This window comes from Haemaphysalis longicornis, unplaced genomic scaffold, assembly GCF_048455015.1.
Source record: "Haemaphysalis longicornis isolate Haplotype H1 unplaced genomic scaffold, Haemaphysalis longicornis Haplotype H1 scaffold_13, whole genome shotgun sequence".
NCBI lineage: Eukaryota > Metazoa > Arthropoda > Arachnida > Ixodida > Ixodidae > Haemaphysalis > Haemaphysalis longicornis.
The window spans coordinates 93,087,642-93,114,434 of record NW_027526233.1 but is presented as its reverse complement, the minus strand read 5'-3'; the positions used below and the strand labels follow the sequence as shown (position 1 = coordinate 93,114,434).

Here is a 26,793-nt window from a genome sequence, read left to right as displayed (position 1 = left end):
CGCACGTTCTCTCTTGAGAAGCCCGCCGTGAAAACAAAACCAAAACAAACGTCAAACCTCTTTACAATATCAATATATATGTAAATTACTTTATGTGTATTCACTTTTTGTGTTTAAAAACCTTAAATTTAAGTTATAAACACATTTCAGACTTTGAAAGCAGAAAGATAATTACCAACATTACAGTAGTAACACAATTTTCGTCAAACTTAGAGGTGCTGCATTTGAAGTCTGGCAACTAACTCTCACTTTTGTGTGTGTTTTTTCATGGCGTTTTGTGCCGAGTGGTTGGTGGCGTGATTTAATCTGTTTTATCTATTTCGAGCTTAAATCATAGTTATAGAAGCTTTATGGGTGATGTCTACCCTTCTAACCTACGCGTGTGTTGAACATGGGGACCCCGGAAGAACGATCATCGCCGGATAAAATACTGCGCGTCAAAAGTGGGTGACATTGCATCAGAACAAAGCGTGTTCGTGTGTCCGCGAGATGAAGACGACAGTGAAGGAGAATTTTACGTTGGAAACATCGTTTTTGCTCGGGTAAGTACGCATTTTTTATTATTCTGTATTTGGTTGGAACGAGTTCTGGTGTTTATGGGTCAGTAATTCGCTAGACCCCCATCTCGTTTGCTCTGAGAGCCCACGTGAGTTAGTATACTTGTTTGGCGCCCAGTCCACCGTTTCCGCAGAAGTCAGCATCGATTTACGCTGAAGCTAGACCTTGGCTACGATGCTCGCGCTATGGTACACGGCTGCTAATAATTTCACATCACGCAAGGCTCTTTAACACCGGGGCGTTTGTTTGTGTGTCTCTCAAACAGTGCCTTTGCGGTTGCAGATCGCAGTCGCAATTTCGCGTGAGTGGCACAACGCTGTGATTAGTCCTCCCTCGTGAATACCCGCGGTATACCAAGAAATAACATGAACAGGAGGTTCCCTGGAAGTGCATGTGAAAAAGCGTACACTTGATTCCTTGGCTGGCGTCTCGTAGGTGTTGTGAAATCTCTCTCTCTCTCTCCCCCCCCCCCCCCCACGAATTCCGTGCAGTGCGCTTCGCAGCTATTGCGCTCGCGAGACCGGCGACCGTACGCCTCGCGGTCTTCGGGCCGCGATATGTGTGCTGTTCTCGTGAAGCTCGACAACAGCGAAATTGCCGTACTCGCTCGCCAACGCGCCCCGACAGCGTACGCGTCGACCGGGTGCTGACGGAGTTGTGCTGGAAGAAAAGCAGGCAAGAGATGAGGGCGCACGAGGTGTAGTTAAACATGAGAATTTACAAAGTGCAAGGTGGAGAAAATAGTATGCAAGGGCCGGAAACGGTGAGAGAGTTCGGGCCGCGCGCCAGCGAGCGAGTGCGGTAATTTACGTTGCCGAGTTTCACGAGTCCGGCACGAATATGACGACGCCCGTCTGAGAGTTCATAGAGGTACAGAATTCACATACGTGCAAATTGAAGGTGAAATGCGCGCATGTGGCCTCGCAGGGAGTTAGCATAGTCTCGGGGTAGTGGGGGAGATTTCACAACGCCTACGAGGCGCCTGCCGATTCTGTCAGAGTAGCTCTCGGGAAGCCTGGGGCTTGATATCAGAGGCATATGTATTGTTTAAATTAGTGGAGAAAATTGAGCCAATTCGCAAGTTCTCATTTTCGCAAAACCGCAGGCCATACAGAGACTAACAAGAAAGCTGTAGGCACTCACTCAACTCGATTTATATTGGAGAATTGAACGTGCAGATACAAGTCAGACATTGAAATGGAGGAGCCTCAACTATCACACACTAGTTCCGATTGAAAGCAAGGGATACAGATGAGCTTCTAGCATGCGTTCCATGCAAATTAGCTCAGTAGCTAGCTTTGCATATATCATGCATACCCCACTCACAGTACCTGCGGGTCTAATAAATACATTCTTACTGTGACCTAAATTTCATCCGGGAATGTTCTTATTAGTGCCTTGGAGGTTACTGTCTCTAAACGATTAAAAATCTACTTGATGTAAGCATTCGTGCTTTGTGTGTGCTCTTCTTGTATTTCAACAAGTGTCAGCACACTCACAGATTATGCACCTGCAGGTGCTGCTGCTGGCTGTCCTGGGTCAGCTGCCTTCCAGTCCAGTTTCAAAGGCTTTGCCAGGGCCTCCCTTGGCCAACCGACACTGCACCTGCTGTACCCAAGTACTGCCTGGCCTTTCGTTGGTGCTCCGTACACTTTGCCGCCAGGAATGGTCATTCATCCATCATCTGGCCGCTTGGACCACCCGTTCAGACGTCAGCGCATTTGCTCGACACATCGGTCCAGGCACTGCTGCCATATCGGTGCACCCACCGATTATGTATTTTCAGGTTAGTTATTGCATGTTGTGGAACTTGCCATGATGTATACCTGTTAGCAGTGCTGTGGCCTATGATTATTTGAAACATTTTCATGAAGCAGTGCTGTGCGTATGGAGCGTGTCATTGCTTAGCAGAGATATTGAAGAGAATCTGGGGCTGTCGACTAAAGGGCAAGAAGAGAAATTGAACCGACTTTGAAGCAAGTATTCGTATGTAATCAAGCCAAGCAAACATTTAGGATCTTTCGATATGGTTTTAAACTTGCAATACAAACTGATCTACTTCAGATCATACTGGTAATAATCATACTATACCGAAAAGTACATCCCGCAGTCTGTAGAATTCTGACAGCGCTTTTTTCGCAGTCTCTCATGACAGGCACTAATCTCAATGGTTGGAAGATAGTCGAGGTAGCACCAGTCTTTAAATCAGGAGACGGTACTTCACCATTAAATTTCCCTAACAAGCACCATATGCAAGGTCAGGAAACATTTCATCCACTCTCAGGTCGCTAATTATTTATAAAATCACAATATCACATTCGAGTATCACCACGGTTTTCACAAGGGTTACTTGAGAAACACAACTTTCAGGATTTGTTCACGATCTACATTGATCCATTGACACAGGCTTACAAACTGCGGTAGTTTTTCTCGATTTTTCTAAAGCATTCAATCGCATTGCACACCACAGACTACTTCTCAAACTTCACCCTAATGTCCTCACTTGAGCAAAAGATTTTCATTCTTCTCAAATGCAGTTTACTTCTAATAACTATATACTTCTTTCGCTCGTGCCACTTTGTTGTCCCCCCAGGCAGGTTGCTTGGTCTATCTTCCATGTTGCATATCCTCCCATGTAGGTCTATTTGCAGATGATGTTGTAATTTATCACACAATTTCTTTCAACTACTACCGTCAATGCTTTCAATCTGATCTTAACACAATTAACTCCTGGTGCTGCAAATGGCTAATGTCGCTTATCTCTAAAACAAAGTGCATGACTTTAACGGTGGCAAGTCTCGGATTGTAAATACTTACTTCATTAACAACAGCCTGATTACCTCTTGAGACAAAGGTGTTTTGGTAGGCCGGTAGGGGAGGGGGGATTGCATGGTGGATTTCAAAAGGTACATCAATTGGGAAAATAAGACGTGTGATTAATATTTTCATTTGCACTCCAAAACTCGCTTTATTTCATTTGTTTAACCCACTGCCGTGGCTAGGGTGGTGTGCTGTGGAGGCGAATATCGGTTAGATACCGCTTGGTGTAGCCGCTTTTCAGATGGAGGCAACACGTAAAGGCGCCCGTGTTTGGAGATTTCGATGCGCACAAAAATACCCAGATGGTCAAAATTAATGCGAAGCCTTCCCCTACAGTGCTCCCCATATCCCAAGTGTAGCTTTGGCGTGTTAAACCACCGTTTTTTTTTCATGTTTTTGGTACAGTACCAGCTGCTGTAGCAGGTGCAACTTAAAGGTAAAATTATACATAATGTTTCCAAGAGCTAAATATAAAGGCCATCTTGAAGTGCGTTTATGGGTCTATCTCATAGCAGTAGTGAAAGGTTATATACTCTGGTGCAGGTTAAGAACGCCAATGGCTCATGGGGTGTAGTCCAGTGTTTGACGGAATGCCGTGTAGGCAGGTAAAAGCATTATTGCAGTGATGAAACGTAGGTCACTGACCAAGTCAAGAAAGCCATTTAACGGTTTGTTGCTTGTTCACGGTGAGCATGTGTCGTGGAAAACGAAGCTATATATTGGGCATTACGCGGCGCAATGAGTTTGCATAGATATGATGCAGATTGCCATCCATTATGTTGATAATGTTGGGCGTCGTCTGAACAATGAGGGACTCGAGCAGTAATCGAGAAGATAGATTGCACTCAGTTGTCAGTAATTTTGTCTTGTTCCAGTTGACCCTGTGTCCCGTCCTCTCACGGTGCTCTGCCAGTGGACTTGTTTTTGCGTGGCCCTTGTTCACTTCGTTCCAGTGCTGCATTAATCTTCTGTGCAGATTGTCCGTTTCGCCAATGTACACTGATTTGCATTCAGCGCATGGAATCTAATAAACAATACCCGGAAGCTTGGAGCGTGAGAGGGGGTCTCTCACGCTGACAATGTCAGAACGCAGCTTGCTAGTGGGCACATGCACAATATGCACTGCGTGTCTTGAAAATGTGTGCGAGAGTTTCACCGATGTGTGGGACGTAGGTAATTGCTGCACGTTTTGATGCAGTCCTTGTGGCTGCCTAAAGCATTATATTCAGAAAGAAGCGAAGAGGGCGACTAGCAAGAATCCACATTGACATTAGCAGGCAGAAGCGTCCACAAGGCCTGTGTCAAAACGTGCTGCAATTCTCGTCCTACACATCAATCAAACTTTCGCACGCATTTTCAAGAAACACATTGTGCACATCGTGCAGGTGCCCACTAGCAAGCTATGTTCTGACATTGTCAGCGTGAAAGACCCCCTCTCACGCTTCAAGCTTCCAGGTGTTGTTTATGTTTTGAACAAAAAAAGTGCCATTTAAACGTGACACCTCCTTCCTTGCCGATTTCTGATGCCTGATTGTTCAGTTTGTGGGGATACGTTTAGCAGATTGCTCACATGTCTAACCTGTATTTGTGCTTGAGCAGTCAAACGCTGATGTTAGCAGTGAAGTAGGTGAAAATTGTAGTTTGATTGTAGTTGTGTGCAGATTACCTACATTGTGTTAATTCGTAGAAAAGCAAAATTGAGGTAACCCTGCTAACTGTTCCGCATTGCAGCATTTTATTATGCGAACGTTAAGGAGTTCAGCTGCTTGTTAAAGGTGAAATAAACAGTGGTACAAAAAGAAGAGCATCTACTAAACAGAAATATCTTCACAATCGCAGGATGCCAACGGTCCGCCTACCAACTTGTGTCCTGCATCGTTTCTGCTGGCTGGAGCGGTTCATGGAGCATTTTCCAGCTTCTCAAAGTTTGTGGCCAAGCGCTCCTCCAAGTGAAAGATGCCGCAGAGGGATCTTTTGTTTTAATGCCACAATTTCACGTGCTCAGCAGCAAATTTACTCGTAAGGCTTTTTAAATATTCATCACCCAAGAGGGCATGTTACCTTTGTCTTCGGTGGAATGTGTCTGCACTCAGGTTATTTGTGACAGAAACAAGTGGACCACGTCATGAGAGTCATTGAGGCCTTGTTGATTGTGCATGCTTCTGAAATGACATTTTCATTAAGCTGAATACTTTCCACATATTACGATTTGTGAACAAATTATGGTAAAAGTCATGATTAGTTGTACTACACTGCAGGAAGGAAATGCCAACATACGTTTTAAGCGCCTCTGATATTTCAGATCGTTGGCTGGTGAGCAATAAAACAAAACTGAAATTTTTTTAAAGTAAAATCAAATATTCGTTGTCACCAGTGCATGACCATAGTAAAAGCTATCTAGTGACCAAATTTAGAATTAGACACGAAATGCCAAGAAAAATAGGGAAATAAACTAGACAGCTGGCTGCAATAAGCCAATTCGTAAAATTCCTCAATGTCTATCAAGTGATGATTCAGGCGGGTTAGTTAAGATGTCAGTGGGTTTACACACCCAACTTGCAGGGAAGCACATGAGCTCCCAATATTAACATGTTTTTAGTGAAGACCGTCTTCCTTCATTAAGCTGCTTTGCACATTGATGCTAGTCTGATAAATGTCCTGAATTTTTGTTATGATCAATCTTTGTATGGGAACCATATATTTTTATATGATGTCGCTGTGTATTTCTGAAACTGTATCTAGTCACTAATTCCAATTTGTCGTGGTCAGGTTTTTTTCAACTAATTCGTAGCTTTTTTAACAATTATGGTATATTTTGTGTGCCTAAAGGAATGCCTCATTGCATGTTTAGCCTATGTAGTGTTGAAAGCGGACATTTTGCTTCAAAGTGGAATGTCGGGCTAGCAACAAGGTACTTCGCGTGCTGCTCACTTTCATTCATGCCATTATTTTTTATATTATCATTTACAATTAAAAGCCAACCAATTTGCTGTCATTTTAATTTTGTCACCTAGTTTATACTTTCTTTTTTTTTCAACTTTGTGTAAGGATTGACTATCCATATTTTTATGATACCAAGGCGTTGGACTGGGCTAGCTGGTACATGTTTGAATGGATGAAAAACCATAGGAAAACCCAGGACACAGAAGAGAACGACGGGACAAACTTGTGCCGTCATTCTGTTTTAACTGTTTCCTGTGTTTACCACTGGTTTTTTATGCATTCAAACATTTTTTATGGGTTTGTTGAACAGTAATTAGTTTAGGTGTGTTCAAACAATTGTTGGCTGCGAAGGCTCCCTGTAGCATTTCTATAAGTGCTCTCTGCTTTTTTTTTTTGAGCCAATACCCCACCACCAGTCTTCATGAGGTGGTCTTTTGTAGAAATAAGTTGAAATAAATATTTGTTTGCATTGCTTTACATGTTTTGAAAGAATTTCTTGTTCATTCTTGTTTCATTCAACCCCGTTTCAGAATCCTGCTTAAGGCATTTCCTCTTTTATTTTTTTTCAGAACCAGGAAGGGTGCTCATCCTCGGTTCTTGCTGAAGCAGCAGTATCCATACTTCACACGTGAGCTCTGAACACACAGTAATTATGGTATGAAACATTCTACCAGTATAAGCCTGCTTTGTAGACGTCATTGTAGATGTCAAAGCTCTTGACAGTGTAGTCCAATGTCTGGTGTAACGGGCAATGTCTACAACTTGTAAAAATTAATTTTGTGGCTGTAATGTTTGTGATTATTTTAAAATGCACGTCAACTACTATTTAGAATCGCTGTCTAAATTGGCAGCCATTTTCCTGGTGGATACAGAAAGTGAAAAAGCGCATGTGTAGAGATTTCAGTGCACCTTAAATGTCCCAAATTTGCTAAAGCTAATCCAAAGCCCTCCTTGTGGTGCACTTCATATCCCATGTACAGTTTTGCGTAAAAACAGCTAAAAATGTATGATCAATTTAAACTTATTGTAATGTTTTTAAATGCAAATATTCTCAGTTTAAGCTGCCATATTTAGAGTAAAATATTTTGTAACAATTATATAGCTACCAAAGGTTTACAGAAAAGCTTTTTGCTTTTGGTTGTGCACCTTCTTATCAAAAGAAAAATGTTGTTAAGGAAGGCAGAAGAAACCCAACTATGGAAATTAGCAAACCCTAAAGCTGCGGATAGAATGAATGTTTTGTAGAGAATCTTTTGCTGATTTCAGTTCTAGTCAACTCTAAAAAAGTCTATCGACGTAGAATGCTTACCGTGAGGCACCTCGTAATACTAGCCAAAGCTAATGGGCCCTGGCTGTTGGCTTTTCATTTGCAACAGTGACAAATGACCCCACATCCACCGGCAGGGACATAATGCAAGGCACCATGTACAAGCTAGCCTCATGATAAAATAATGTTTTCTGAACAATGGCATTACATTTCAACCATGGGCTTCACCAGGGAACTTGTATGCATTGTTCTGTGATGTTTGCAGTTCTTGTTATTGCTATGTGGGGTCATTTAGTCTAAAGGTATGTTTATAAAACTCCAAATACCACCAAACCTTGCAAGTGCTGTACCATATGAATATTTTTCCGTAAAGCAAAAAGAATAATGCAAACGAAAATAAATGGCTTGGGTACCCAACTTTTATACGTAGATTATGAGCCTCAGTACGGAGGGAACTATATTACGAGCCGCATTACGGAGGAAACTATACATTTTGCATCTGGTCTTCCTTGATATTGAACCTTCCTGCTCAGCTCAAGAATAAGGCACTAAACATTGCAGGTAGCTACCTTGATTGGAAGTTTGATGCAATACTAAGAAGCCAAGGGTTTTAAGGTTCAAGGAAGTTTTGTGTGGTTGAAGTGTTGCACACCTAATTGCTTTCACTGCACAGCATGGTTAGGCTCTGCAGTGAATCTCGAAGGATGTGTGTACTGCAGTTCGGCAAAGTGAACATATAATTGGTTTTTTACGAAGTTTTGGGTAATCAACTACCTCTAAAGTTATAACTGTACTGAGATGTGGCTCCTGACTTTTTAAATTGATGTTTTAACAATCAGTGACACAAGTTCAAGGAAATTATCAGCTGATGTTGAGCTTCAATGGAATGTCTCACAGAACCGAGATTGGAAAGCACGAATGTTTCATACCATAATCGTGTGTGATATTGTGCAATATGTGGTCTCACACCTGCTGCACCTGTGAACCGAGGATGACGCACCCGTTTTGTACCCCTTTAGGTGGGTGCTTTTGCAGAAGATGCTCCTACAGATTGGGGTGCTAAGTAGCACCCTAGGATACTTTTAGGCGGAAAAGGGTGTTATAAGGCACCTGTCTTCTGGGGTGCTTCACAGAGGGTGCTCCTGCGGCGACAAAATCCAAGCACCCTAAAGGGCGTAAAATATTCAGTTTTTAGGGTGCTCCTGCGGCGACAAGCTGAAGCACCCTTTTGGGCGTAAAAATTTTTAGTGTGTACCCTCCCTTTGCAATGCCTACAAAGCAGAGTGTTTTGATTTGTTTTGTTGTTCTTTCCGGAATCTCCGGCTAATGTATAGTGCCTAAGTTTGATTCCTCCCTGTGTCTGTGATTCTTTGCTATGCCGGGTTTTGTATTTTCACGGAAACTTGTTTTATTTTTCTGGTTCGTTTTTCTTCTTGTTCTCCAAGGAATGGAGAGGGGTTTTTCGCTCTTCGAGTGTGTTCAGTTCCCTTGTAATGCCACTTACATGCATTGTACTGATGTGCAACCGTGCTGCGACGCCGAACCAAATAAATCCGGGGCTGTGGGCTGCTCAAACTCTCAGGGAGCCGCTGTTTCCCGCCGCCCTTCAATCTACCATGTATGATGGCAAATATATATAATTTGATTTCTGTAATTCCTCTGCCCTGAAATTTACTAGCAGTGTGTGTAAGCAGCGTTTCCTAAGCTGGCTTTGCTACAACTATACAATACGGTGCAAATCGGTTTTATGGGCCTACGTAATTTAGAGAGCCCTCATACGTGACAGCGGGCCATACGCCTGCCAGTGTCATAACTCCGGTATTAAAACCTACCCTCGGCAATCTAATGGGACGTCAAATACACGACCATTCTCCGAAAGATGTGTGATGTATATCTAATACAAATTTATAATCTGGAATAAGCACCCGACAAAACATTTAATGCTGGGTCGTCTTGTCGCAAGGCGAGCGCAGGTAACAAGACAACCCAGTTATCAGAATATATTTGCTACATATATTCTTCGCGAGCAGCGCTAAGACAGGTTTGTAGAGTAATCCGCGTCCGTGACCAAACGATACTTCGAAACATCGGCATATGATACAGGAACCCGGAGAATTTAGCACAAACTGAAATCAGATGGCACAACCAGATAACACACTCTTCCAACGACACCTTTTATCGCGTCTGAACTGCCCGCCTTGTATACGTCCAAAAACGGATCCGCCGAGTGATCAGCTGTTCGTTGAAGTCAAAACACAAAATCAAAGTGAATGCGTATCTTTTGTTCGGTTACTAAAACTTTCATTCCATGATTTCGCCCCGCTTTTGTACGACGCTGTAGTTAAGCATCCCCTCCGGCTCCTCCCCCATCTCTTTCGAAATAACACTGCATTTGGGATCTAGTGGTTCTGGGGTCACTCTGTGGCTTACGCTTACAGCAACCTGTTCAGCATTTCGGAAGCTGTACTGGGCTTTGGCATTCCCGTACGAACTATTCTGTTTCTTCCGGACTTATTAACCATTCATATTTCCGTGGTTTCATTAAAGTTTCTTTTTTCTGTCTATACTCCAGCAGGGGGCATACACTTAACGACGCACAGCCTCAGATTATACTTAAAATTTCCGCGTGCCTTATATGCCCATAAAATGCACCCGTTGTAGTCAAGTATTGGGTAAACACATCTCCGAAACGTACATTTTTACGACCTATGTATTCGAAACAAAGCCACATTCGTTGTCCGCGCTTTAAAGCGAAACACAATTCGCACTGTGCCAGTGTAAGCTATAAAAGAGGCCACAATAGAATTCAGTGCTGCCGGACGTATTCCTATATGACGGTGGTGATATGCTGCTGGCGTGGCCGAAGCCCGTAAGAGCGGCCAAGAATCGCGCGCAACCAAGCCCTCGGATAGGTCGTGTTGGCTTTCGAGCACTCTACCAAGATGCAGCGTTTTCTTTTTTTTAAGTGCCCTTAACTTACTATTTCCTCAAAAAATGTCCCCATAATTGATTGTTTAGAAGAGTAAAAATTAGGTGTGTGCGAATATCAAATTTTTCGAATACACATAGAATACGAATATCTAGCTTCGAATATCGAATCGAATGTCGAATAATTAAGGAGGGGGGGTGTGGCTTTCGAAATCAACCGTTTGATTTCTTTGTGGAGTTTGATAAAAATTAGCACAGCAACGGGAAACGCTTTTGGTATAACACCATGAAAATTTCCTAGTAATATTTTGAAAACTTTCTATTTATCAATTTTTTTTTCTGTCCACCTTGCACCGAGCTTGAGCGGCCTATAAAACACAATAGAAAACTTGTTCAAAGTTCTTCGCATTCCCAAATGAATGGACGAGGTCGTGACAGTCTTATATTTTTTTATGAGAACACATTTTTTTTTAATTTCAGTGTTTTAGAGGTGAATTTACAACAGGCATATACACAATGAATGACCATTTGAATAAAAAATTTACGAAACGTAAACCTGAAAAACCAAGAGCGTCACAACCGGAACTGTTCATCAAGGAATGTAGCAAGGCTAGCGAGCGTACTGCCAAGCTTAGCAATAACTAACCGTGTAAGCATCGCAAATAAGGCCAAACCTTCACTGCGCGAACCGCTATCACAAGCGCGCATACCGCGTTTCCCCTCGAGGATAAAGTCACGCGCACCACGAAAAGCATTCGGTGACCGATCCGCCTTTCGAGATACGCAACTACCCGTAATGCGGCTTGTGATCTCAGGCATTCCCATCGCGATAATGTCTTTGTTAAATACCAAGGTTGATAAAATGTTTGAACCGAAACTTGGCCGAGTGAAGCGCTGCAAACGAACTCAGGAACGCGCATTACGCAGTTCAGGTGGCCGCCATCTTGAAATGCCGCAGCGACGTCCAATCAGGAGGGCCGTTTCAACGGGCGCCGACAGAAAAACCAATCGCGCTTCAGCATCTATATCGCACTTCGTTTGTGCGACTTTCTTTTAAATGCAAAGCATCTCTTGCTCGGGGCTATGTCCGTCGGGGTCCGTCCGCACCTCTCCCCTTTCCCCACAAGCTGTGCGATAACGCAGCTCTCCTCCTCCCCCTCTCTCCACGCCAGCTGTGCGATAGCGCGCGCGCGCGCTGCTCCTCCTCTCCCTACTCCCCACCAGCTATGCGATAGCGGGCGTGCTGCTCCTCGTCTCCTCCTCTCCGCTCGCCGCTCCCTCAGTTGCTGCTTGTCCGATGAACTGAATGAACGAGCCGCATCGAAACGCGACGTCGATCAGCGGATGCCAAACTTCGAGAAAGTGACGCCGCTTCGAAACGCCAGCCTCGAGCAGCGGATCCCACACTGCGAGAAAGCGAAGCCGCTGCGGCACGCCAACGCTCGCGATGGTCGGCGCCAACGAACGCTTCAAGCGCGAGTTCCTGGACCGGAGCTTCGGACACAGCTGCAAGATGGACAGACTCTGGTTCGACAACAATCTGACGCGCATCGGCAACATCCAAAACGATCGTCAATGCACTAACGCCATCGAGGTTCTTTCGCGAGAGTTCGGCGAGGGCAACGACTACGGCGAGTACGCGGTGTGAGCGACGTGCAAGAACTCGTTACGTGAGAGCAAGATTCCGTCAATGAGTGTCAGCTACGGTGCTTTGCATCACCACATAGTTCCCTTCGGGGAGATGGTGTAATTTTTTCTGTCATTCGTGCGTTTGTGAATGAACGAAGATAAAAGAGGCGATAAAGACCGGAAAGAGGATCAGTCGGCGGATTCAATTTTACCAACATGGCCCCACTCGGTGGCACCGTTGCGGAGATACAGCGCTCCGAAAATTGCCGTTTTTTCGCCCTTTTGCGCTGACATTTTGTCACCGCCCATTAGCGCTGACATTGTGCCACTTTGCGACGGTTTTCGGCAGAAAAACGTTGCAAATGCACAGGATAGACAACATAGAAGCCGAACATGTGGTTTTCAAAAAAACGATGTTGTAATCCTTTTTCCGAAGTCGAAAGACGAGTCCCCCTTTAAACTAATAAACCCATGTATTCGATAATTCCCAATTATTCGAACCCGTTTGATTATTCGAAACATTTCGAATACGTAATTTTCGAACCGAATACAAAGATATCATATCTAATATTCGAGTAATATTGGAAATTTTCGAATATTCGCACATATCTAGTAAAAATAAATAAGTGAAACAGAACCAAAACTCTATCAGAACCAACCCCCTATCAGCCACTCAGCGCTCATCCCGTAAACGCCGCGGAGAAGCAGTGGCAGGCTTCGCAGCGATCGCGACGCTTGTGACGATTACATCGCATTCGAAAAGACGAGGCACAGTCAGCTTGTATCTGCTTTTCCCTTTCTCTCAAGCTGTGCTCCGCATAAAATGCTGAGAAAGGTGTGGTTTTTGTAACCTGTGTCAGAAAAACGTCGTCGTTTGTCATGATACGCTTCATAAAAGATGTGGTTTTTCAATGGCACACGGAAGGGAGTTCGTCGATAATTCATTTGTCTCTGTGTATTCCAGTTTACCGTAATGTAGCTCAAATACGGCTGATTAGTGGAACTCGGCAGCGTTTGGGTAGTATGTAATCGGTGGCCGAAAACACCACGAGCCCTCCGCGTCCCCCGCAGCAACTTTCGCAGTGATGTAACACTCGCTTAGAATGCACTTTTACGCAATATAATGTACTAAGCATTGACTTTCACTTACTTAGCAAAGCTGGTATGCCACTGGTACACGTCCATACCCGCCACCTTGAGAGGTGAACGAACTGACGAGGAGGACCAGATTGCTCCCTGGCGACGCCTAGCGAGAGGAACAAGCAAGGCAACCTGCTGGCCGTGAAGGGATGGCCGGCGCAACCGAAAAGTTCAACTATTGTTAACATAACACACATCAACAGATTACCCAACTGTGCTTTTGCCGGCATACCAGCTTACGCAAGCTTATATATTTAAGCAACACTGGCGCCACCAACAGAAGAGATCGCAGAACCAAAATTAAGAACACAAATATACAACACATTCCATTCCTTAAAAACAGCCGTATGGATTAGACCTGCAGTACGTTAGTATGTTAGTACATATGCAAACATACTATACAAAAATTCAAAATGTACAATAAGCATAGCCATATACCATTACAATGTGATCTCATTTACAAAAGGAATCCGCAATTCTGGATGTGTCCCAGTTCCATTCGCTGCACCACAACTTCGCGCACTACACGTCGTAGCCATAGCACTCAGGGGGTCGTCTTCTTCTTGGTGGTTGCACCCTGCGTTGCTGTGTGACTGCTCCGGGAGACTTGGACGACTGTGTAGCTGCAGGAGACCTGTGCGCCTGCGCAGCCGCCGGAGACCCGGGTGACTGCGCAGCCGAAGAAGACATCGGCGCCTGCCCAGCCGGAAGAAACCTAGACGCCTGCGTAGCTGAACGAGTCTTCGACGTCTGTGCAGCTAAAAAAGGCCTGAACACCTGTGCAGAAGAAGGAGCAGCAGCTCAAGTCCTCGTGATTATCGGTCGGGTAGGGCCCTCCCATATATGCGGAGACCCTTCTTCACTCTATTTACTGTTTCTTCTTCACGTATAAAGGGCGGCGGAGCTTCATGGCACCTTTGAAAACTTCGATGCATACCACGTTTGGCCGTCATTCAGGCGGAAATAGGATTGTCTATTCTTGCTGGTCACTTCTCTTGGCGGCTGTATTCCAGGTCGCCTTTAAATCTAAATGTGGGTTTTTTTACCCTGCGAAGTCACCAACGTCGACTCCGGTTCCTTTTGCAGCCCTCCGAGCGTTCGTGTATCTTTTGCTGTCCTGTTGATTTTGCTTCATCCGCTGCCGTAAACGCCAGAGTTCTAACTGAGGATGATCAAAGATGGTGACTGGTGGATGCCTTGTGACATTCAACAGAGTTCGTGGCAGCCGTCCGTGTAGCAGACGAGCTGAATAACTTGCCGTTGTTACGTGCGGTGTGCATCAGTTAACACCCGGGTATTCTGTTACCGCCTGGCTCAAGGGTCGCTGCTCGAGAACCGCCTGCTCAATAGCTATTTTTTGTGGTAGGAGACAGTTCGCTAAATTTCGCGGACCCCGGAATGTATTTGATGTACGCAAATAGCTCATTTCTCCTTGGTGCACCCAGTATTTGTGCCCTAATAAACTGGGCTGTTTGGTTTATCGGACTGCTAGAACGAGTTAAACGTGTGCTGGTTGCGACGAAAAGTAAACAAAAAGAAGGTGGGTCGCCTCTTCTTAGTCTAGAAAACTGCGAGCTGTCGCTGCTGCTGGCGCCCTATATCACATGTTTCTTGCGTTCCAGACACGAGCTGGTGACTTCACATTCCAGCTGTTCCTGTTACGGGAATTCTCACTAGACGTGGCTTCTAGGCCAGGCAGTCTGGTGGGAGGCCATTTCTGGGAACATGCGGCATTGAAGTGGGTGTGGAAGCAATTTGCCTTAGTAGTCGACCTAAAAGGCGGCCGTCATTACGCGTACGGGGGAAGTGTAGTACGATTGAGTGAAAGCAAAACACAGAAGATATTGCTCCCTGGTTATTTCGGCGTATGCAAGTCTTCTAGACGTTAGTCTCAAGTGAGAAACAAGTCTGCGTGTAATGACCAGTACGCGTTCACTCCCGCCAGCTTCACATGACTTGGGAGGTGTCCTTCATCCAACTGATGAAAACGCATGTGCAGGTAGAATACAAGAAATTTAAATAATGGTCGTATTCACGCAATGCCACATGTTCGGCCGTAGTCACCCCGGTAACTCCACGTACGGTGAGCCATGGCAGAAGCAACGCTCCGATTGACAGTTTCAACTCGCGGTACATTCACACGTGTACCATTTGAAACTAATCCGATCTGGATGGTTCAAGGTAGCCAAGAGCTCCATTTGGCAGTGATACAGCCGTAAGGGTGAAAACTTTTCCTCTTCATATTTGGTGACGGGTTTGCTTTAACTAAGTTCTTTGCCCGCTGGTTTATCCTGTAGTTTATCTGTTGTTGTAACAATAAAACCCGCGTGTATATTTCCATGTAAACCCTGGACCTGTGGGTTCTTTGTTCGTTTCCACAAGTGTACTGAACGTTTACTTTTTGGTAAAAAATATAAATGTGTAAGCCATGCCACCAAAAGTTTACTGTTGTTTGAAAATTTTATAAATACATCAGCCGTTTCAGCATCCTCATATATCCTCATATTCGAGCGCTTTAGTAAAACAGAAGTGCTTTAAAGTCTGCAGAATTTGTTTTAATTGAAGGACAAATTTCTGGTGTGTATGCCTGCCACTCGATTGATGGCTTTCCCGCCAGGGTCAAAAATATTACATGTATAGATCACTGGGGGGACTTTCTAAGGCATCTAATGCTCTAGAACGGCAAAATTTGATTCGATGTTTCAATGCCATCCAGGCTACACACTGGCTTGTTATCTTAAAGTTTGCTTAGGGTGTGGCGATGGGTATCGGCGGGTTTATCTTTGCACCCCACCCAGATTGCCGTTCTTGTACCAATTCTGGAATGGCCTGTTACATGTTGGTACTAAATAAATCAGTAAGTCTTATGAAGCTTAGGGTACCACAACTTCCTTGCTTTGGTAGCGCTGGTTATGCCCGTGGCGCGCCTTGTCACGATGCAGAACACCGGAGGGGAAATTAGCAGTGACATAGCTCGGCTATGCCAGGATATATGTAGCGTGAGCTAAGGTTCAGCTGGTATTCTTAGCTTTCCTGGTTGTCTTGTATTAGCTTGATTGTCATGCTTACCGCTCCTTCAATGACACTGACAACGTTCTGAGTACCGTGTGACGACACTGCTCCTCGCGCATGTGCAGCACGGCTCTCCAGGGTCACGCGAAACTGCTGAACCTCGCCCAGTGTAGCTCACGCTACAAAAAGAATCCCTCGGTACGCAACGAGTCCAGTGCTATTCAGCGCTGCCGCCAGTGTTCCGAGCACGACCAGAGGCCATACCGCTGCTATTGCGAGCGCACCCGCCTTACTCGGGATGATGACCGCTGCCAAACCTTGTTTCTATGCCCAAGCTGCATATATTCAAACTGCAGAACGCGTAAAAGGCCAAAGTGTGTAAGTGGTACCACTAAGAATGGGGTGACCGTGTGTCGGTCGGAGGCCGTCTGCAAGCAGATAAGACCTGTTTCCACACCGATTAACACTTTTTACCAGTGTTGTACGCAGCGGTGTTCCAACGAACGGTGTTCCTGGAACTAGTTTCTTTTGGTAGGAACGGAGGAACGCCACCGTTCTATTAAGAGTCGGTGGAACTGTAACAGTAACTCGTTGGGTTTTTGAAGGAACGGCAGGAACGGAATTCCTTCTGCAAATGTTACATCGCTAGGAATTGGCTCTGTTTTTGATACCAAAGCTCGAGTAGAAAAACCCACAAGTCGCTACTGTGTTTCTCTTTCTATGAGCTGGCCAATTTGCCTGCCCTTCAGCGGAACATGCTTCCTCGGAGGCCAAAGACAGAAGAATAACCACGCAGCGGGACGCAGCTTGTGCTTCATTTCATGCCGGTTGAGCTTACGCGGCGTTTTAAGGGTGAATGGCGCAGCCGCGAGAATTCCTTTCACCTTTCATCGTTTGTCTGGGGAAGACAGGATGCGCGCCTGGCCTATAGAATTGTTCCCTGCCCGGGAAATATTTCTAATTCCGAGTGGCGCTGCAGGTACCTTGTGAAACCACCGTATATTGTCAGGGGTAATTACCGCATTAGTGCGGGCGAGCCGCGGGTGCGTTGTTGTCGAGAGAGTTGCTGTCACTGTGAGGATATTCGAAGGGTCACCGGGTCACCAGGAATTGTTTGGGTTTTCTGGTTTGGATCCCTCAAAGGAAAGCGCCAGCTCGTTGTCGCCAGTTGATTAATCCCAACGTTTAAGCTGTCATGGATCCCAGACAGTTCAATGCGAGGCAAGGTGACCAACCACATAACGACAGAGCTGGCTGGTGTGCCCGAGTCATCCAGCGCAGATTTTGCCACCTCGTCCACACCCGAGGATTTATTTTCCTTTGGGCAGCAAACCCTTCCAGCCGAGGCACATGATGAGCTGTCGCGGTATCTGCTGGCACCAGTTGACTACCCGCTGTCGCAGAAAGATAACTTTGAGGGACTGAACCACCTTTTCTTCAAATACAACACGTCAGTACCATCAAGCGCGTCCGTGGAACAGCTCTTCAAGATTGCCAACGAAGTGATGACGAAAAAATGGGTTCGACTGACCGCCTCCAGCATCGCGAATCAACTCTTGATGAGTTCAACCAAAGGACTTTACTTAGTTGCGACAATGCATTCGGAAATTTTCCCCACTAATTGTTTTAACAATATTTAGTCATTCTCCATTTTTTTCTCTTGTGCCATATCCTGTAAGTTTGTTATGTACTTAACTTTTTTTTGCTTGAAGAACCAAACAATCTTCGTTTCTGTGCCACGGCACGTGTTGTCTTGTTTTCTCATTACTTTTTATTTATTTGTGGTTGTTTCTTTTACTTTATAGTGTCGCACTTTGATTCCGACTATATCTTATGTAGAGTAAATGTTTTTTAAGCCCCTGATTAGGCTTCGTGTTATTTCCTCTGCTTTTCCCTTACGCGTATTTCTAACCACCGCGACGGATTCGTGCGTCGCGTCCACATACTTGGCTTTCTTTGGCTGTTTCCTTTATCTTCTACCCTGATTGTGTGCTTCGTAATTCTTGCGTGTAGGTTTCGTGTGGAACTACGCTGCTGGCTTTTATTTTTTAAATGCAGAGCATTTCTTTAACTCACGATGTCACCTGTTCTTGGCGTCCGTAGTTGTCTGCATCGCTCGCAGGTGCGCCCTGTCGGCGCGATCGTGGCGTGATAAAGGTGGTTGTCGGCGAGGCTGGAACGCGCTTCGCCGCGCTATCTCGTCAGCCCCACTCCTCCTCGCCTACTCTCCCCTCGCATCACGCGCTCTCTCCATGGTCAGGTGGGGGGGCGCGCGTCGCGGGACCAACAACATCTGTGGCGTGATCATGACGTCAGCATCGCGAGGCTGGTCGGCGAGGCTGGAACGCACTCATCGCCGCTCTCTCTCGTCAGCAGTTGCCACAAGTGCAACAACATTAACGTAACGCAAACTACTTAACGTCGTGCGCCCCCGGAAATGCTCTGCATTTGATCGTGCCCCTCGCGAGTGGGATGTTTCTTCCATCAGGAAAACGGCTTTTTCTTGTTCTCGTCTTCCGACCTAAACTTGGATTGCGAACCTCGTAGCCATTACCTGTTCTTCCGTGTTTTGTTACTCGCAAATTTGTGCTGTATAATCCTCAAAGTTTCACTTTTGTAACCTCCTTACTAAATTCCCTGCAAAGGGGCCTGTAAGGTATTTTTATAAACTGTAATTACCATTTAAAGGCCTGTGTATTGTTCTTTTCGAAGCGGTTTCTAATGCAATACTTTTAATTACGTTCCTGCATGTGAGTAACTTTCTATTCGCATATCTGAAGCGCGGTAACCTTACTGCGCATTTGTTAGACCAAAGTGGGAAGTGTCATACGTGTTGCACCTATAATAGACGACCACCAAAATTGCAGTTAGACATGCATGGAGTTCGTCCGGTGCTCCCTGACAAAAATCATCTAGGAGCGTTTCTTTGGATTCATTTTATCTCCAGATAAACTACTGCCGGTGGTGCTCATATTCTGCGGTTCTGCCGGCGGTATACACTTTAAAATTCGCATTTTATTTCGCTTGAGGCATGCGACACCATATTTTAATTTAAATAATGAAATGTAACGTTAATGTAACGACACGTTCCAATGTTCGAAATGGAACTACAATGCGTTTCTTTTGCAATAAAGCAACTTGTAACGGGAACTCGTTTCAAAATTGGGAAGGAACGAGGAATGAGCCTTCGTTCCTGTTTTAGAGGAACGTGTGCAACACTGCTTTTTATGTTGCCTTTAAAACCAAAAATGAATCTTTCTATTCTAAAAGACAAGGCTTGAACAGTTGACACGCGCATAGCACGTTCAAATGCCCAATTAGCTGCCCAATGTAGTGATGTTTTTTAGCACAGCACAATAGCCGGCATGTATTTATTTATTAATTAGTTATCCTCAGTCCCCGAGGGCGTAACAGACGGGCCTGGGAATACAGAATACCACCACAAAGTAGCCATCTGTCGTAATGATTGTCCTAATAAGTGTTAGAGCCCGTAATACTCCGTAATGGCCTAGGTGTCGCTTATCTTTACAACAGACTTCAGATCCCACGGTCAATTAGTTTCTAGTAAAATACTTTATTTATTATCACATGCCACGTATTATCATATGTCACGTATTCTATGTTTACGGTATGGAATAAAACGCTCGGGCCAATTTCTCAAGACTATATCCTGACTTTCAGAAGGAGTTTTTTCACCATAGCTAATCACTTGAGGTTTGAAGTTGTTTTATTCCACCCTAAAGAAGTGCGCGTGCATACAATAAGACTTTTCACAGAACGAGAACAACGCAATGTGGCGGAAAAATAGTGAAAGAGATGCGCAGATGCTGCTTGACTAAGCTCTCACTTCCCGCCCCATCCCCTACACACACACACAAAACAAAAACTACAGCAGCGGGCGAAAAATGCAATTATTTCTTAGCCAATAAGTCTAGAACGGTTTTAGCAAAGGTGTGTATTTTTTTCATTTAACAAACTACTCCAAAACATAATTTTCTTATTACCCCCGACGTAATTTGTCGAACATATTTTATATTGTACTACAATCGTTTTATTAAAAATGAGCGCGATCTCGTGGTTTTGTAAGAAAACTAGCGGTACGGTGGCTGGATGATCATTTTGGCCACGGGGCGCGAGCAAGGTGGGGCGGCCTGGCAGGCAGCGCCCCAGCAATCCTAGGAAGGGCAGTACCAGGAAGAGAGGGAAGTAAAGATGCGCTTAAAAGGCCAAAACGGAAGTGATCCGAACCTTTGTAGAGGGTAAGGAACTTTGGCCAGCATACTCGTTTTTCTGCACTTCTATTTTTTTGCTACGAAGCAGTATATTCATACCCCCCCCCCCCCCCCCCGATTTCGTTCCGGTGAAGTAGATTTACCCGGCGCCGCTCCAGAGCTTTTCCTCGTCACCACCCACCGCATTATCACAGCTGCAATTCCCCTCACCACCATCGATGCCTCTTTCCCAAGTTGCGCTATCGGCTGACAACGGCGGCAGCGCCGTTATTAGATTATTGGGGAGAACCCACAGAAACGCCAATGGGCGTAAAGGTGACCGAATGCCGCCACCACCGTGGCCTCGATCGAAAGCCGCCTAAGTTCCACCTCGCTAAGTAGGTGTGAATTAAAGAGCCACGTGCCCGGCTGAGACGCCGGCGTGAGCCCATAATTCTTCTTCAACTTGAAAGCCTTTCGGGGCGACATTTTCGCCACTGTATTTCATGCCTAAGTATGCGCCCATCACCGGTTGCCGGTTTATGCCTGCACAGGTTGCGGAAGGGGGGAGATGACTGGTGCGTGCACGCACAGCTGGGCTCCATGCCGCTGCCGATAATGCCCGTTGCGCTGGTTCGAGATTTAAACATGGAAGTCTCATGGCTCAACACTATTAACAAAAAAGAAGAAATCGATTTTGTAGAATTCAAATTTGGCTCCCTTCGAAGACCGCCTCATAGTCTCTACAATGGCAGAAAGAGGGCGCCAGGAGTCCGCTAGAAGTAGGAGTTCCTGCATAAACATCCCCCTCGCGAGGGGCACGATCAAATGCAGAGCATTTCCGGGGGCGCACGACGTTAAGTAGTTTGCGTTGCGTTAATGTTGTTGCACTTGTGGCAACTGCTGACGAGAAAGCGCTCGTCAGCAGTAATTTGAATGAGTCAACGATATAAGGCACGTTGGTAGCGTCCGATTCCGTGTCGGCTTTGTGGCGTAGTGGGAAGCGCACCATGTACATTGCGTTCTGCCCGCAGGGTCGAGGGATCGAAACCGGGCGCCGGATAGTATTTTCTTTTTATATAGTAGGGAGGGGTGCGGTGCGGACTAAGGACGCCAACGCGGGTGACATCGTGAGTTACTGAAATGCTCTGCATTTAAAAGTATATAAGAAAGACAAGATAAAATTGTTATATGTGCGGGACAGACGCAAGTTTCCCATAGTCCGTTGTTATGTACGACCGCACGAGTAACAGGTTGTTGCACACTCCTGAATAGGAAGGAAGGAAGGAAGAGAGATTTTATTGAATCTCTTCAACAGACACAGTGTGTACACTGCGCCAGGACGTAGCCACGCGTCGATCCCGACGTCACCCCTACTCGGACCACCTCTCCGCTACTCGCTACGGGGTTGGACACCGCTGCCCCGTAAGGGAGGGCGTCGCACCGCAGCTTTCGCTCCGGCGCTGCTTTTCGAGGGCCGCCAGGACATGCTGAACGGCTGATAGTTGGGTGTCCTTGTCATAACTGCGCACTACTTCTTGGATGCACTACGGTAGGTCTGTCCTTGTTGCCGCCTCGTTAGGTCGCACTTCACAGTCCCAGAGTAAGTGGGCGGTCTAGGCCCTAGCATTGTCACACAACACGCACGTGTCTTCCGTATAGAGTTCTGGCTGTATGTGTTTCATGATGACCGGGGTCAGTCTGCAGCTATCTAAACGTGGACGCCTCCTGCCTGGTTATCTCGCGGTGAGGCGGTGCCAGCACCCTCCTGCTATATCTATAATATCTGATGATACCCTGAAAGGTATTGTACCTGTCCTTCGTCTCGGTCCACTCCTCTGCAGACGGTTCCACTGCTGCCGCGCGGCCAGCTAAACTTCGCGCGACTGCGTTCGCCGTCTCGTAGTGGTTGGTGCCCAGTTCCGATACCTAGTTACCCGCGTGGGCGGGGAACCACTCGAGTTTCACCTTGCATCCTTCGATGTTCACCCGCTCGAGCACGCGCACTGCTTCACAGCCCAGCCAACCCTTGGTGAAATTGCGCACCGCACTCTTTGAGTCGCTAAGCACCGTCGTCTTCTCTGGGTCCGCGATGGCCAGCGCTTCCGCTCGCTGCGCGTCTCTCGTGACGATTCTCGCGGCGTTCACCGTAACTCCCGTCTATCACCACCACCGCGAAGCACCGGCGGTCGCCATACTCCGCCTCGTCGACGAATCTGGTGCCCGAAACGTTCAGGTGGGGTTCTAACGCAGCCTTCGATCTGGCCGCTCTCCTGTCCGCGTTGTGGGTTCGATCCATGTTCTTGGGTAACGGGTACGCTCGGACGGCGTTTCGGACTGCCGCTGGGACGTCGCCTGTTTCAAGACGCTCATGCGCAAGATCGGCAAGACGGCAGGTAATAACGCTGGTCTAATGGTGTGCGGCGATTTCAACGCTCACCACAAGAGGTGGGGGTACGCCGAGAATCAGGCCAAGGGAAAGGACCTTCTGGAAGCCAACCAAGGAAGAGAATCTGACCTTGATCACGGACCCCTAGCACCACACCCGCACCGGCTCCAAGAACGATCTAGATACCCCTCCAGATCTAACTTTCGTCAGAACACCTGAATAGGGTAGATACCGCTCCTGCAAAAAGAGAGTGCTGTGGCTGTATTGTAAGAATATTTTAATTTAGCACGTGTAAATGGCAAATTTGAGAATTTGAAAGCCACAACTTTTTCTCGCTGTAGGTATGCGCCAGAGTTGGTTATGACGATTGCAAAGAGCTTAGATGTTTGCCTGCTGGACGGCTTGGGTTCCCAGCGTTGTACCATTTGGGCGGATGAAAAGTCTATATTCATTGCCCTAGTCAAAACCTGAGGACATAGTTTATCGAATAATTGCTCGAATATTGCTTAACAGATGTGACCGAAAGATTATAAGCGGTTGGGAATAAGGTATCCACCTCGGACCGCCTTACTGACGAGGTGACATTTGCTGCACTGTAGCTGAAATTGTCAACTTCGAAAATTCGGCAGTGCTGTCTCGCCTCGACGACTTAGAAGACAGGGCTCAGCGGGAGAAGTTGATTTTTTACGGCATTGATTATAGTCAATCACATGTGTGGACGTTACATGAAGAGAAATTTCGGGAGCCTTTGACCCCCACTTTTTCTGAACAAGGGCCCGCTGATGGCACTTCTCGTGCACACAGGTTAGGCTCCTTTGTCGAGAACAAGTTCCGACATAGAAGTGTCAAGTTGGCGCCTTCTAAAACAAAAGACCGAATTTGATCTCAAAGGCTAAACTTAAGTGCACTGGTATCACAATCCAGGAACACTTTTGTGAAGCCACTCGCCACTCGCGCAAAAAGCTTCATAATTTCTGCAAGGTTACAGGGAAACAGTACAGCTTGTGTTACAATCACCTGTATGTCGGCAAAAAGTATTATGCTCTTTGCAGTGCAACAGACAGCGTCCGCGAAATTGGGACGTACAGTGCCCTCTTTCCACTGATGTGCTTTTTGAGCAGGCCTAGAGGCTCCTCGGTCCACTCTTCTAGATTTCGGATTGGATTATTCGGTGTTTCTTCTCGGAATTTCTTCCAGTCTGTTATGCGAGATGTACCCAGTCTTTGGTTCCCACGTGACCGATTTGGAATCTGGATTTATGTTATGTAATGGTCGCTGCCAAGAGTTTCTGTGAGACAGCGCCATGAAAAATCTATTATATTGAGCGTGAGCGTTAAAGGGGTCCTGAAATGCCTTCCGCCGATGCATGGATGTACATGTAACCAAATAAAGCAATGTATTAGCAATCTCCTCCTGCAAAAATTTTGTTAAAGCGATGAGTATTAGCTGAGAAATCGTAAATCAAAAACCGCGAATTATCGTCGCGCCGTATTTCCTCCTCCTTTCAACTGTTTCTTCGCTGTTGGCCTCCCCTCCCATGATGCTCCGCTCCTCAGCGGTGACGTACTTCCGCTATTGCGCTCCCACAGACTGCCGTCTGCTACGGGGCAGCTCTTTCGGCTTTTTCATCTCTGTAGACACCATGGAGACAGGCTGGAAAAGCGAACGAATGACCTGGCCGCATGTGTGCGGCCTGGCCTTGCCCTTTCGCGGTGTACGTAGCTGCAGGGCTGCAGTTGGTATCGGCGGCGAACTCGCAGCCGCGTGGGGAGAATCGTGCGCTCGTTCCCTTTGGTGCACCGCGCACTGTTTATCCAAAAAGCGCGGTCTCAGATGTGGCCCCGCTGGTGCCGGGTGTTATTTTGCGGTGGTTGTAATTCCTACTACCGGCGGCATGTGAAAAAAGACATTTTCAACCGACACAGAACCCGTGCACAAAACGCGCCGGATCGGATCGCTTTATCAGCGGCGATGAACGTGAAGGCGAAGAGCAAACCAACGCTGCACTCGATCAGCGAGAACCCGTGTTCTGACAAGCTGCACGCATGTGTTGCATTCAACACTGACGGGAAAGCGTTTGTTTGCACTTGTTTGGATAGTCGTAAAATGTCCAAACACTCCGGCACTCCGCTAGCAGATCAGCCGGCGAGACATTTCGGAAAACATTTGACAGATGGCGCCGTATGCATTAGTGTGTCGCTACGCAAAACTGATGAGACGCTGTACTAAAACTCCCATCGCGGTGTCACGTAGCGGGACGCAAAAATTTAGCGTTTAGCGTATGCAAAGGCCACAAACGCTGTACTAAAACTCTATTAGCAGCAAAATAGCGTGCGTATGTGAAACCGCTAGCGTTTACAAAGCTGCACGCCGAGCGCGTACGTTTCAAACCTAGTGACATCGTTTAAATACACTGGCAAGCACAGTGTAACGTAGTCAGATATCAACCGTATGCTCAGGCGACAAGCAAGAGCTTGTTTTATGTGGGGCGGAGATTGCGCATAAAGGCCCGATCGCACTTGCGACGAAAGCGAGTGAGAGCGGCAGGAATTCCGTCGCTTTGTCGCGCGACGATCGTTTTTGTCGAATGGTTGGGACAAATTTTGGTTGCGCGACAGAATTCCCGTCGCTTTCGCTCGCTTTCGTCGCAAGCGGGAATGGAAAGTTCTGCCGCTGCCGTCTGCTACGCAGCTCGGAGGTAACCGCGCGATCTGCTCGGGCCGGATGAACGCGCACACTCCCGCACGGCAGCGCCCCAAGCGGCAGACGGCCGCGTACATCGCTCCCGTCGCCCGCCTGGAGCCCGCCCTCGGCACACTAGCCAGTATATTTCAGGCACTATAATGGAGGAAAGATTTTTTGCTTCCGATGAACCTAGTTCTTTGCCCCTGTGTTTTTAAATACGTGAAGTGGTTAGCACGTCGTCCTCACGCAGCTCTGTATCGTCGTAGCATCGCTGATTGTCCGAACGAAGCTTGCAGCTAAGCCAATGCAGCGACCGAAGCTGTGTGTGTGTGTGTGCATCGCCTCCTGTGTGTTGTGGACGCGTTCGTTTCGCGATGAAATGCGACATTGTACTTCTGCGGGTGGATAGTGCTTCCCATGGTCTGGATTATCTTTCTCGAACGACGTACCACTCAACCTCGCATGGGGATGTGCAGTGTGCCTGGCTAAAAGCCTTCTCGCTTGCGCGCCAGAGTTGTGACTTGCTGCTCGTCCCCGCAAACCGGGTGTGAGGTGAGTGCCGTATTTACGACGGGCAGGAGGAGGCAACTCATCGTCTGTCAATCGCGGTTCAGACTTGCAACGCATGTTGTGACGTTGCGTTCGTTCGAAACGCATCTCTGGATTGTTTTGAAGTTGAATAAAATGTACGCGTCAAACCCGGGCATTCGGCTCAGGGCGTTCTCTGCGATTGCACCAAAGAAGTGCCACGGGACTTTCTTTATGGTACGTACTCACGTAAGATAAAATCCACGTCGTGTTATGGCCGTGTTGCATTCAATACAAACGGTTAAGCGTTTGTTTACACTTGTTTCGTTTGTCGTAAAATGTCAAAGCACTCCGGCACTCCGCTGGCAGATCAGCCGGCGAGCCGACGCTGAGCAGACGACTCATCTCTTTGCCGGAAGTGCGTGAAAAAGCCGCCCAATAGCAGGATGTCTAGCTCATGACGAACATCTGGGAATCGATGATGTAGACATGTGAAGATGGCGGCGTCCAAAAACACGAAGGAAAGGGTGAGAAAAAAGCGACAAACTTTGCAACAAAAGTGTGAGCTTTCCGCTGCGCGTAAAAGAGTAATACTTGGCACAGGTGACGTTGGCGACCCAATCTAGCGATTGCGCTAGTTCATTTAGTGTGCTCAAAATGCCTTTCAGGGCCCCTTTAAGTCT

General features: G+C 46.6%; 1 long non-coding RNA gene across 1 annotated transcript; it reads left to right on the top strand.

Annotated features, from left to right (window-relative positions):
* Positions 1-265: 265 nt before the first annotated feature.
* LOC144164401 (uncharacterized) lies at positions 266-9,106 on the top strand. Its single transcript, XR_013321187.1, has 3 exons — positions 266-542; positions 2,075-2,344; positions 5,218-9,106. It is a non-coding gene; the product is annotated as an uncharacterized LOC144164401 (long non-coding RNA).
* The last annotated feature ends 17,687 nt before the right edge of the window (positions 9,107-26,793 follow it).